Source organism: Poeciliopsis prolifica, unplaced genomic scaffold (genome assembly GCF_027474105.1).
Source record: "Poeciliopsis prolifica strain line A6 unplaced genomic scaffold, Auburn_PproV2 SCAFFOLD041, whole genome shotgun sequence".
Lineage (NCBI taxonomy): Eukaryota > Metazoa > Chordata > Actinopteri > Cyprinodontiformes > Poeciliidae > Poeciliopsis > Poeciliopsis prolifica.
This window is the reverse complement of record NW_026562416.1, coordinates 2,952,180-2,963,588: the sequence shown is the minus strand read 5'-3', so window position 1 is coordinate 2,963,588 and position 11,409 is coordinate 2,952,180. Positions and strand designations below refer to the sequence as shown.

Here is an 11,409-nt window from a genome sequence, read left to right as displayed (position 1 = left end):
TTTCCGACTGTCCCTGAAGGCAGCCCGATGCCCGACGCTGTTCATTGGTTAAACTGACATGTGGGTCCTGCTTGATCCAAAACACATCAACGGCTTTAGAGTTACACCGTCCAGGAGTTTTGCAGGTATTTACATTTTACCGCTCAGCGGTAACCGCCGTTACCTTCCTAATGAGAGGCGGCTCTTGTCATACATTTCTAAAAAGAAAAAAAAAATGGTTGTGTACCGCTGCGTAGTGCCTCGTTTATTATATTAGCCATGCTAGTGCTGGTAGGTCGTGTTTTAGACAGATTCTTTTAACATATGTTTTAGTGACATGCTGCCCTCTAATGTTTTATATCTCCCAGCTCTTGCTTGAAATGTGTGTGGTAAGAATATGTGAAAAACCATTAAGTTTAATAATGACTGAAGTGTAAGTAGGCTATGTCATATGAAAGCTTTGAATTATAACCTAACTAGTTATATTAATTAATTTTGAACGAAAGGAAACAAATATTTTTCCTTTTGTTCCATGGAACGGTCCATTTGTATATGGACCCTCTGATAAAGCCTTGCTCACCCTTTGGCCACCCCTTGAAAAAAAGTCTAGCTCCGCCACTGCTTTGGGGTTAATGTGACCATTTTCTTGTGATGAGCTCCTCCTGACCCTGGACTATGAAATTAAATTAAACTATTCAGTTTGATTAAGAAACCCAGGACACTGTTTAGATAGGTAATGATTTCATGTTACCATTATGATAAATGAAAGATATGATTTGAACTTTCTCCTTCTGTCTCCTCTTTGCTCCTGCACACAGGGAAACAGTACAGCTTCAGATGTTTCCATGAACATCTGAACTGAAGATAATTTTGAAGAGCAAGCAATCAGTGTAATCATGGCTGCACATCAACTGCACTGTAGTATTGAGTTTCAGTGCTTTTAATGGTATATAGAGGATATATTGAGTTTATCTCATTCCATACTGTGATAACTGACTTGATGATTGGATCTCTCTCAAACACTGACTTTTCTACAATACTCTAACTTTGCTCTATATATATCAACATGATACTAAATTAATTGTATGAATTTATGAAAATCTGATCATTTAGAAATACTTACTGCCCACCTCTATTTGTTATTAGTTTGTACTCAATGGTGTTGGCTGTTATGGTAAAACTTTCTAATTTTTCCGCAACAATAAAGAAAATGTTTCCAAAAAAGATTTTACTGGTTCACAATATTGCTGCCTGCTGGAACATGAAGGCCTACAAAAGATCACCTTGGAAATCCAAAATGGCTAATGAGTTCTTCACTGAGGGAACGTCCCATTCAAATGAAGGAACTTTTCTTTAATATTTTCTTAATTGTTATTCCTTTTCCAAGACGCACATGAAGCAACAGCACACAGGATCTGTTACGGCCAAACGCCTTGTTCCTGTGTGCATCCACAGCACTGATTACCTTTCTTTTAGAAATGGTTATTGTATCAATGTTATGCTTAAAATAGAGCTTAACTGCTTTTGAATCTGTGATTTTACTAGTGCAGGGACTCTGCACTAATACAGTATTAATAATTTCTATTTAAATCTTTAATACAGTCTTTACCAGAAAAAACTATGCAAATATTGTCTAGAAATTAAATTAGGACGTGTCATCATCACTATAATGCAAATCATACCCCAGTTTTTAATATTCCACAGTTAGATATTAATATATTGGTAGCCACTTAACATATATAAATATTTATTATGTTTATTTATTATGTTACTCTAACCACAACAGTATCTACTATGTCCATTTAAATCTGATTCATGTGTTACATCTTATTTACTGTTATGTTTCCACCCTGTAGTTACATTTTCTAGTTATATATTTATATGTCCACAGCTGGCATATTAATCACTGATTCTTTCACATAATTAAACCTAGAAACCAGACAAAATGGACATAAACTCCACTGGTCAGAATTACTGTTTGAATAAAAAGTTTAGTTTATTATCATTATTTACAGAACGGCAACTTCTTTCTAGACAAAAATGTCTAGAAACTGTCAGTATTATTTCATTTAACGGTATTTGAACCATCCATTCAAGTGAAGTCCAGTTTATTTGTACAGAACATTTCAACAACTTTGTATTTTTGCATTTTGTGCATCATAAATGCACAAAATACAAAGTCACAGACTCAATCAACAATTGTAACACTGCATTTTGTTAAATGCCTTCATTATACATCACAACTTGACACACAGTTGGATAAAGCATCCATTGTCCAACATTATCCGTTGTGAGGTAGGAAAGGTGCTACAGAGAGAATAAAACAAAGATTTAGTTAGAAATAAAGTGATCAAATAAAACATTTAATTACACAAGGTAAATTTACAGAACCCAAAATCTGCGATAAAATCAAAACTGTTTAAGACTAAATTCCAAGTGACCCAAAAATAAATCCAAACAGAAATGACTCAAAATTTAAATGATTGAATTTTCTTGCTTTGAGTTTTTGTCTTCTTTTCTGAGTGTTTTTCTTTTAAAACATTATAATCAGGAAGCAGTTTCTTCATTATAATCAATTAAAACAAACCATCAAATCAAAAATAGACATCAATAACTTTCACCAAGGAGAACCGTCCCAATTTAACAACATCAACAAAATCACAAAGTCTACAAAAACAAACCTAAACAAACTAATATCTTCAACTAATAATCAAATTCTGATCAATAAATGGAAAATCATACCATCCTCATAGATAATAAATTTTGGAATCATGTCTGACATAACATTTTCAATTTTTCCAACAATTCCAAGATATCGCTGATATCTTGGAGCAATAATATAAAATAATCCATAGAACAAACCTCACACAGCACAGGATGCACAACAAGGGTCTTAGAGAATCAGATATTTACACACACTACATTTAATATAACTGATGATGCATGCATTCTGGCTCTATCCACCAAAACCTCTGGAAAGAAATAATCACCAAACTGTCTCTAATCTCTGCCTGAACATCCCACTGTCCCTCTCTCTGCTTACTTGGTAATCTAGATGAACTGAACATGAACTCCATCAGAGCCAAAGGTCCTGACTATCACCAAGAAAACAATTCAGCTTAACTCGAAAAATTAAGAAAAAAATCAGTACCTCAAATGGCTGGATCTACTTACATAACACATATCAATGGAGCATAAAAACGAACTAAAATAGCTCAATAAAATATATTCCATATTTTAGGTGACATTTTATTGCCGGTGAGGAAAAGTCCAAGTGAGAAGAAGGAAATCAGAGAGCCAAATAATAACACTCAGTGTTTTTCCCTTATCCTTTATTCTCTATTTATTTCTTCTTGTTCTTGCATATATTTTTACTTAATTATTTGTTTGCTTTCTTTTTTCCCTCCTTTCTCAACTTTTTCTCAAAATATCTGATTCTAGATTAATCAATTAGAGAACAGAAAAATAATTCAAATTAGAAAATAACTGCCAAGAATACAAGAAAAAATACTTATCCTAATTCACATATAAGTCAGTTTCATTTTTGTTGTGACACCAATTAATTATGTTCTGTGTTTTGTTTTTGCTTTGAATGTTTCAATTTTAATGTGAACTTTCTTTGTTTGTTCTGTTCGTTTGGTTATTTTATTTCTATTGCTGTTATTCATTCTATTATCTGGATAATTATTTTTGTAGATCAATTTCCCTTTTTACTTTTAGTCACTCTATTATGTTTGTGGTTTGTACACCTGATGGTGAATAAAAAAAATAATATAAATAAAAATATAAACATTTTGTTTAAAAGAAATAAAAGTTCAGTGGGACAAAAAAAACATTTTTTTATAAACTATTAACTTAGCTTGTTCAATAAGTTTCAGAATCTTTTCATTTCTCAACAAACAGATTTCTTGTTTCCAGAAAACTTCCCCTATTAATTGCCTCATAATTTCCATAAATAGACTCCAGTATAGTTTTGTTGTGTAAATGCAAAATACAGGTCAATCCCATAATTTCATTTTTTAAATGATTCAGTTATTCTATAAGACCCATAAAATATCCTATTACTAACAATAATGTCTTTTTATGCATCTTTTACAAAGTATTTTTCTAAAACTGACCAAACATCCTATAAAACTAGAGATTCCCTTTTCCTGCTGCTAAGAGTCGTTCCATTCAGTTTCACTTTATATTTAAATCACAGATTCAGAGCATGTCATCTCAAGACACGTCACAATGCAAAAACAACAATTTACATTTATCTGACAAACAATTTTATTTGACTATAATGAGTCTTTTATTTAAAGGTTTGACTCTACTGTCTCCTTTTTGAGAGTCAGACAGGAAACACTGTGAGAGAGCAATGACATGGGGCAAAGGTCATCAGGCCAGGAATTGAACCTGCGATGGTCACATTAAGGATTAAATCCTCTTTCTGTGGATTGTACTTAAACACTGAGCCACAACAACCTTTATGTATCTATTTCTAAAAAGGTTTGCATGATAATAAATGCCCCATTTAAAATCGTCCTTTGATTTTCAAACCAACCACCAATTTTAACAGGTAAAAAAGTTACACACAGATCTTGTGCTTATTAAAAATAGTTTTGTTCAACATTCATCAACTCACTTCTTGGTGTCGACCTGTTTTGGTTTTTCATGCTTGTGGAAGAATTTTGATTTCTTCTGGAGACCGATCGTTCACCACAACTATAAAGACAAAAAGCATGTTAATAAATTGTTACAAGCCAATACACAGAAAGTATCTCCAGTAACGTAAGATGGAAGTACTTTCAGAAAATACAGACAGTGAGTCGCTTTACTTGTTTACTTACAAGAAGGCGGACGTTGGCTGAAACAAATAGACAAAAACAACTTTAGATTTTGCCTGAAAAAAAGTCTTTTCACTTCTGCCATTCTCTACAGAGACAACAACCCAGTGAGCATTTTAGATGAATATGCATCCAAATAATTCATAAACCTCCAGGCTAGATTTGGTAGATGTTTGGTTTAAATGTGATGCATTTTTTAGATCCATAATTGGTTTTAGCTGACATCATCAGATATTATCATAATTAAAGACAAAAAATCGACCTGTGAAACTCACTATTGCATAGCTACTGTCTCCTACCACTAATACTAAGGAATATCATTAATTGGATTAGTAATCTATTATTTCAGCAGATTTAACGGGTCTGAATGAAATTTTCTGTCATTTTTCCGTATTTGTTTTGCTTGACCCTAAATCTAAATTTAGATTACTTCTAGACTAGAAAGTATTGCTTGGTTTAAACCAAGGATAAATCATGGCTAAACATCAGTGTGACACTGTCTAAAGTTGATATATAGCTTCAATGTTTCTCACTTGGTAAAGCTCAACAATCAAAATACAGGAAAACAAGGACAAAAATGTCCAACTCACCGTTCTTCTTCCTGTAAATAATGAATCCAATCACAGCAATGAGAGCGAGGACGACCACAGCAACAACAACAGGGATGATCACATCGGGGGTATTGATCACATCGGGGGTATTGATCACATCGGGGGTATTGATCACATCGGGGGTATTGATCACATCGGGGGTATTGGTCACATTGGGGTATTGGTCACATTGGGGGTATTTGCTGTTGAGAAAACAAACCAGGTCACAATCATGTAAAAGTTTCTTTATGCCATTTCATCTAAACACCATGACCAGGCTTTTGTTTTGTTCATCTTTTGCTTGTTCTGGTTTTTGGGTTTCAATGTATTTTCTTTCAGAAACTATAATTGTAAGTTATTTCATTAATAATTTGCAGCAATTTTCCAAGTGTTATAAAGTTGTTATAGGGCTGCACAGTGGCACAGTTGGTAGCAATGTTGCTACTGACATTTTATATAATTACTTACGTTCATTGGTCAAGATCCTTGTTTCCTCCAGTCCTGTGGTCATGTCTTCATTGACTCCAGAGAGCTGAAACACACATTCATACTTGTTCCAGTCTCCAGCAGGAACTGATGACAGATCGATGTCAACATTCATCTGGAAGGTCCCATCATTGTTGGGCTTGATCTCTCCATTGACTACACCATCATAAATCTCCTCTCCATCTTTCCTCCAGAACATATAAGCTCTGTTAGGATAGAAACCCGTAGCGAAGCAGCTGATTGGAGAGGAGGACGACTTCTGGAGGAGAGACACTGATGGACGAACTGCAGAATATATAGACATTTACAGATACAAAAACATTTTTAGAGTCTTTAGAAAGATAAACATCCTTTGTTTGTAACTAATTTATTTAAGCAATGTACATCTCAATATACAGTGAAGGTTGGTAAGTTAATTTCTGAAAAGGTGAACAAGGTCATCTAAGGAAAAAGATGATAACTGATGAGACAAAGCTGTAAAAACTTGTTGAAGGCTAATAATTAATGAAAACTGTAATGGAGACATTTTCATACAAAACAAATGTTTTAAACTACATCACATTTTGTAATACCTGTTCTCATCAGTGAGTTTCTCCCATAGTTCACATATTCTTCAGCCACTCAACACATATATGAGTTAAGTAGTTCATCTCATGGTATAAATAATTTCTGTCATTATTCCATTTGTTCGCCGTGATCACAGATTGTGGTCTTGGAGCGATCCATTCCTGTGTCTTTAAGTCCAGTGTGATTAAATCTCTCCATCATAACCAAACTGATCAAACTGATCGACCACTTCAGTCTCATCATCCCATTCACAGCCATACATCTGCTGATATATGTGTTCTCCTGAGACAAAGAGACATCAGTGAATTTAAATTCATTCCCATAATTTGTCCCAAGTTTATTTCAGTTTAAGACTGATCTATCAAAAATAAACTCTTAAAACTAAAATTAACTTAAAAAAAAACGCTTTGAACCAAACACCAACTTTGCATTTATGCCCCCTCAAAATTAGTTCATTTGTTTACCATTTTTTCATAACTCTAAATGGGACAATAGCAACAAATAATTAAACATTTACTGCTTTATGTTCCAAAAGTGTAACATAATGGGTTTTAAGACAGGAATTGTTATAGAAACAGTTTCAACTTTCAGAGAACAGAGGAAGGAAGAAAAAAACTATTTGTTGAAAATTTACTGGATTTGAAACAGAAGTTAATACTTTTAGATGCACAATAACTAAATCAGGTGTAAAATAATCACTGATAATAATTACACAAACAATGTGGGAAACTTAAAAAAATATGAGATGTAGAAAGTGAATCATGAACAAACCTTCAGTCTGGTTGAAACGTTTTTGGCTATTTCTAGGTTGAATTTGAAGGTTTGCTGTTTAGCCAGACATGTATTTGTTTCCTCCATCCAGTAATTTGGATGATCTGAAGTCACTTTATTCATCCAGTCCTGTTTAAGGATGGTTCTTTGGGTTCTGCTGTCACAGTAACTTATCTGAACTTCATCCACCAAACCAACAGAGATGAAAGATGGGAAGTTTTCTATTCCTGAAGATGCTGAGTAGATATACTTCAGAGAGTGGCTCACTGTAAGAAAAAGATATTTTTGAATAATTTAACTTTTTTCTATTATTACTCATATCTAATATAAGCCCACTTCATCGGGTTCTATTGTCATAGATGAAAAAATATAAAACACATCTAGGTTTTATATTTTGCTTCCTTATCTGTCCATAACTTTAAAAAATTTTAAACAGGATAATTTAGCAGCAACACAAACTCACTTTGAAATAATGAATCTAACCTTTTGAAATGTTGAATGTTTTGCTAAATTGTGATAATTTTGTTATCAGAATACATTATATTTTCATCACACATTAATAATTAAAGTTCTTCATATGAATCATAATGTTCTCACCAGAAACCCAAATCAACTAAACTAAGCATCGCAATGTTTAATGTTATTATTCTAAAACTTCTCTTATATTAACAGGAAAATTTTCTCCATATGGAAATCAAAAATTATTTCACCCTTTAAAACTGTTAAAAGTGTCTCTGAAGCTTTTAATGGATTTAATTTTTATTTATAAGGAACTAAAAGGTTCACTGGAACCATTTTATTCTTTAAAACTGTTAGCAGATAAAGACGCATCTGCTAACAGACACACAGGACAAACAACCACACACACACACGCACGCACACACACACACACACACACACACCACACACACACACACACACACACACACACACACACACACACACACACACACACACACACACACACCGAGGGAGAATTTAGAAAGACCAATTAACCTGACAGTCATGTTTTTGGACTGTGGGAGGAAGTCGGAGTACCTGGAGAGAACCCACACATGCACAGGGAGAACATGCAAACGCCGTGCAGAAAGACACCGGGCCGGGAATAGAACCCAGGACCTTCTTGCTGCAAGGCAACAGTGCTACCAACTGCTCCTTTGTGCAGCCCACAAAAATACTCTATTGATCCCAAATTAAATGTTGTTGCAACTCATATTAATTCAAATTCTACAAAGAGGTATTATAGAGGGTATTGGCTGTATTTCCTATAGCAGTCTGTATTACAGCAAATCTGAAGAAGTCTCTAACTGACAACACTCCATTTTCCCAAGACCGTCTCATGAAGAGGATGGTCTGGGTTGTCCATAATTTGTGTGATTTTATGAAGAATCCCTCTTTGAATCATCATCTCCAGATAATGCAGTTGTTATCAACAAGGACAGAGCAGACTGGACTTCCTGAGGAAACTACGATCCTTCAAGGTTTGCAACAAGATACTGCAGATCTTCTATCAATCTATTGTTGAGAGCATCATCTTCAGCAATCACCTATCAGGGCAGCAGCATCAGAACCAGGAACATAAACAAGAGCCTGATAAAGAAGCTGGTTCTGTTCTGGGGATGACTGTGGAACCTCTGGAGATGATCATGCAAAGAAGGATTTTACATGAAATCAAGAAAATTACAGAAAACCTAGTCCGTCCTCTACATGAGCCTATATGAGAGTGTCTTCAGTCAGAGGCTTCTTCAAATTCACTGCAATACAGACTGTTACAAGAGATATTTCCAGTGAACAACCATCAGCATCTACAGTAACTCTGAAGAATATTCATCAATGAGTTACAACACCACTTAATGTCCCTTTGGAATCAACAAAGTATTTTTGAATTTGAATGTATAAACCACTTGGGGAGGATCTCTCCTTCATCAATACCATCATGAATCTCCTCTCCATCTTTCCTCCAGAACATTTAGGTCTGTTGGGGTAGAAACAACAGAACATTATATTCATCTGACTGGAGAGGAGGAAAACCTCTGGAGGAGAAACACTGAGGGAAGAACTGCAGAATATATAAAAATATATAAAGAAATATATTAAAAAAACATTTTATGTTTTTCTTTATAAAGAAAAACATAGATCTAGATCTGACATGCAGTCTTTCTTATTTTAACAAAAAAAAATCAAAAATATAAAGATAAACATCACTTGTTTGTAACTAATTTATTTAACAATATATATTTCAATATACTGTGAAAGGTTGGTAAGTTTATTTCTGAACAAGGTTGTCTAATGTGGAAGGAAACAGATGATGACTGATATGACAATGCAGAAAAACTTGTTGCAAAGGCCAATAATTGCATGGAAAATGTAGATCTAAATGGAGACAGTTTATTTATTAGACTATGGAATAAGCGTAATAAACTCACTCATGCCCATTTTACATGTCGCCTAACATGCTGCCATTTTGGATACTGCAGCCCAAGCTGATCATCTGGGGTGCTCAAATCCAGTCCAATTGAGCTTCCATCCTGCAAATTTTAGAAGCATCCTTATTCCAACAGACCGGGATCAGCGCTGAACTGGCCTGCTAATGAACCACTCATTTGATTCTGGTGTGTTGGAGCAGAGAAGCATCTGAAAGTTGCAGGATGATAGCTCTTAAGGACTGGACTTGAGCACCACTGATCTAGACAATGTATTAAAAAATCCCCCACAAAGTTCTTATGATAACACTGATCTGTAAATATGTAAAATGTCAAACTCACCAGCAGCGGATCCTTTGATTCCCACTAGAATCAGAAGGAATAAGGGCGTCATTTCTCCGATGTCGCTTTACGTCTTTAGCTCCAGTTTCAAGCAGCTCATTTCTTCCTCCATGTAAAGACTTAAAAGTTAAACAAGGAAGAAGAGCAGGTGAGGGTGTGTCTAATGTCAGCTTTCAGCTCAGCCAATCAGAGCGTCCTGGATGCAAAACGTCACTTAAATCTGGGTTAATCAGACTTACGAAGGTTTGAAGTGAAAGTGAAAGTTAACTGTTATCTGTTGTTAGGTCAGTTTAAAAGGAAGATAAAGTCTGATATTTTTTCTGATCAGTTCAGGTGGTTCAGTTTGCAAGGGAAATTAAATAACACAATGCACTGAATATAATGTTCAATGTAAAAAAATAAGTTTGAACTGTATTTTGATTTTTTTTTTGTTAAAATAAGAAAGACTGCATGTCAGATCTAGATTAAAATTTATTTCACAAATTCCCCTTTTTCTATTTTCTTTTTTAAAATTATTATTATTTCTCTTAAGTTATTGCTTATATATTTATAGTGTCATTTATTTAGAAAAAAAATCACAAATAACAGAAAAAATAATAATAATAATTTTAGGTTGTTTTAAAAATAAATTTGCTTGTTACATGTCTAAAAATATTTGTACTCAGTGGTGTTGGCTATTGATGTAAAACTTTATAATTTTTCGGCAAACAATAAGAAAATCTTTCCAGAAAAGATTTTACTGGTTCACAATATTGCTGCCTGCTGGAACATGAAGGCCTACAAACGGCCAAATAACTAATGAGTTCTTCACTGCTGTGAGGGAACGTCCCCTTCAAGGGAAGGAACTTTTCTTTAATATTCTTAATTGTTATTCCTTTTCCAAGACGCACATGAAGCAGCAGCACACAGGATCTGTTACGGCCAAACGCCTTGTTTCTGTGTGTGAATCCACAGCACTGATTACCTTTCTTTAGAAATGGTTATTGTATCATACAGTATTAATATTTTCCATTTAAATCTCTACTAATACAACCTCTGTTATAACTTTATTAGACAAAATTATGCAAATATTGACGTGTCTATAAATTAAATCAGGACCTGTCATCATCACTATAATGCAAATCATAGCCCAGTTTTTAATATTCAACAGCTAGATATTAGTATCTTGGTGGCAAATTGGATCAGAACAGCTTAACATATATAAATATAATTTGTTATGTTACACTAACCACAACAGTATCTACTATATCCATTTAAATCTGATTCATGTGTTGCATCTTATTTTCTATTATATTTTCACCCTATAGTTACGTTTTCTAGTTATATATTTATATGTCCACAGCTGGCATATTAATCACTGATTCTTTCACATAATTAAACCTAGAAACCAGACAAAATGGACATAAACTCCTCTGGTCAGAA

At 34.0% G+C, this 11,409-nt stretch overlaps 1 protein-coding gene and 1 pseudogene across 1 annotated transcript in view; one reads left to right on the top strand and one right to left on the bottom strand.

Annotated features, from left to right (window-relative positions):
- LOC129375864 (tripartite motif-containing protein 16-like) overlaps positions 1-11,409 on the top strand; it is a 198,407-nt gene that overhangs the window by 119,642 nt on the left and 67,356 nt on the right. The window lies entirely within an intron of this gene.
- LOC129375888 (major histocompatibility complex class I-related gene protein-like) lies at positions 1,977-10,101 on the bottom strand (annotated as a pseudogene).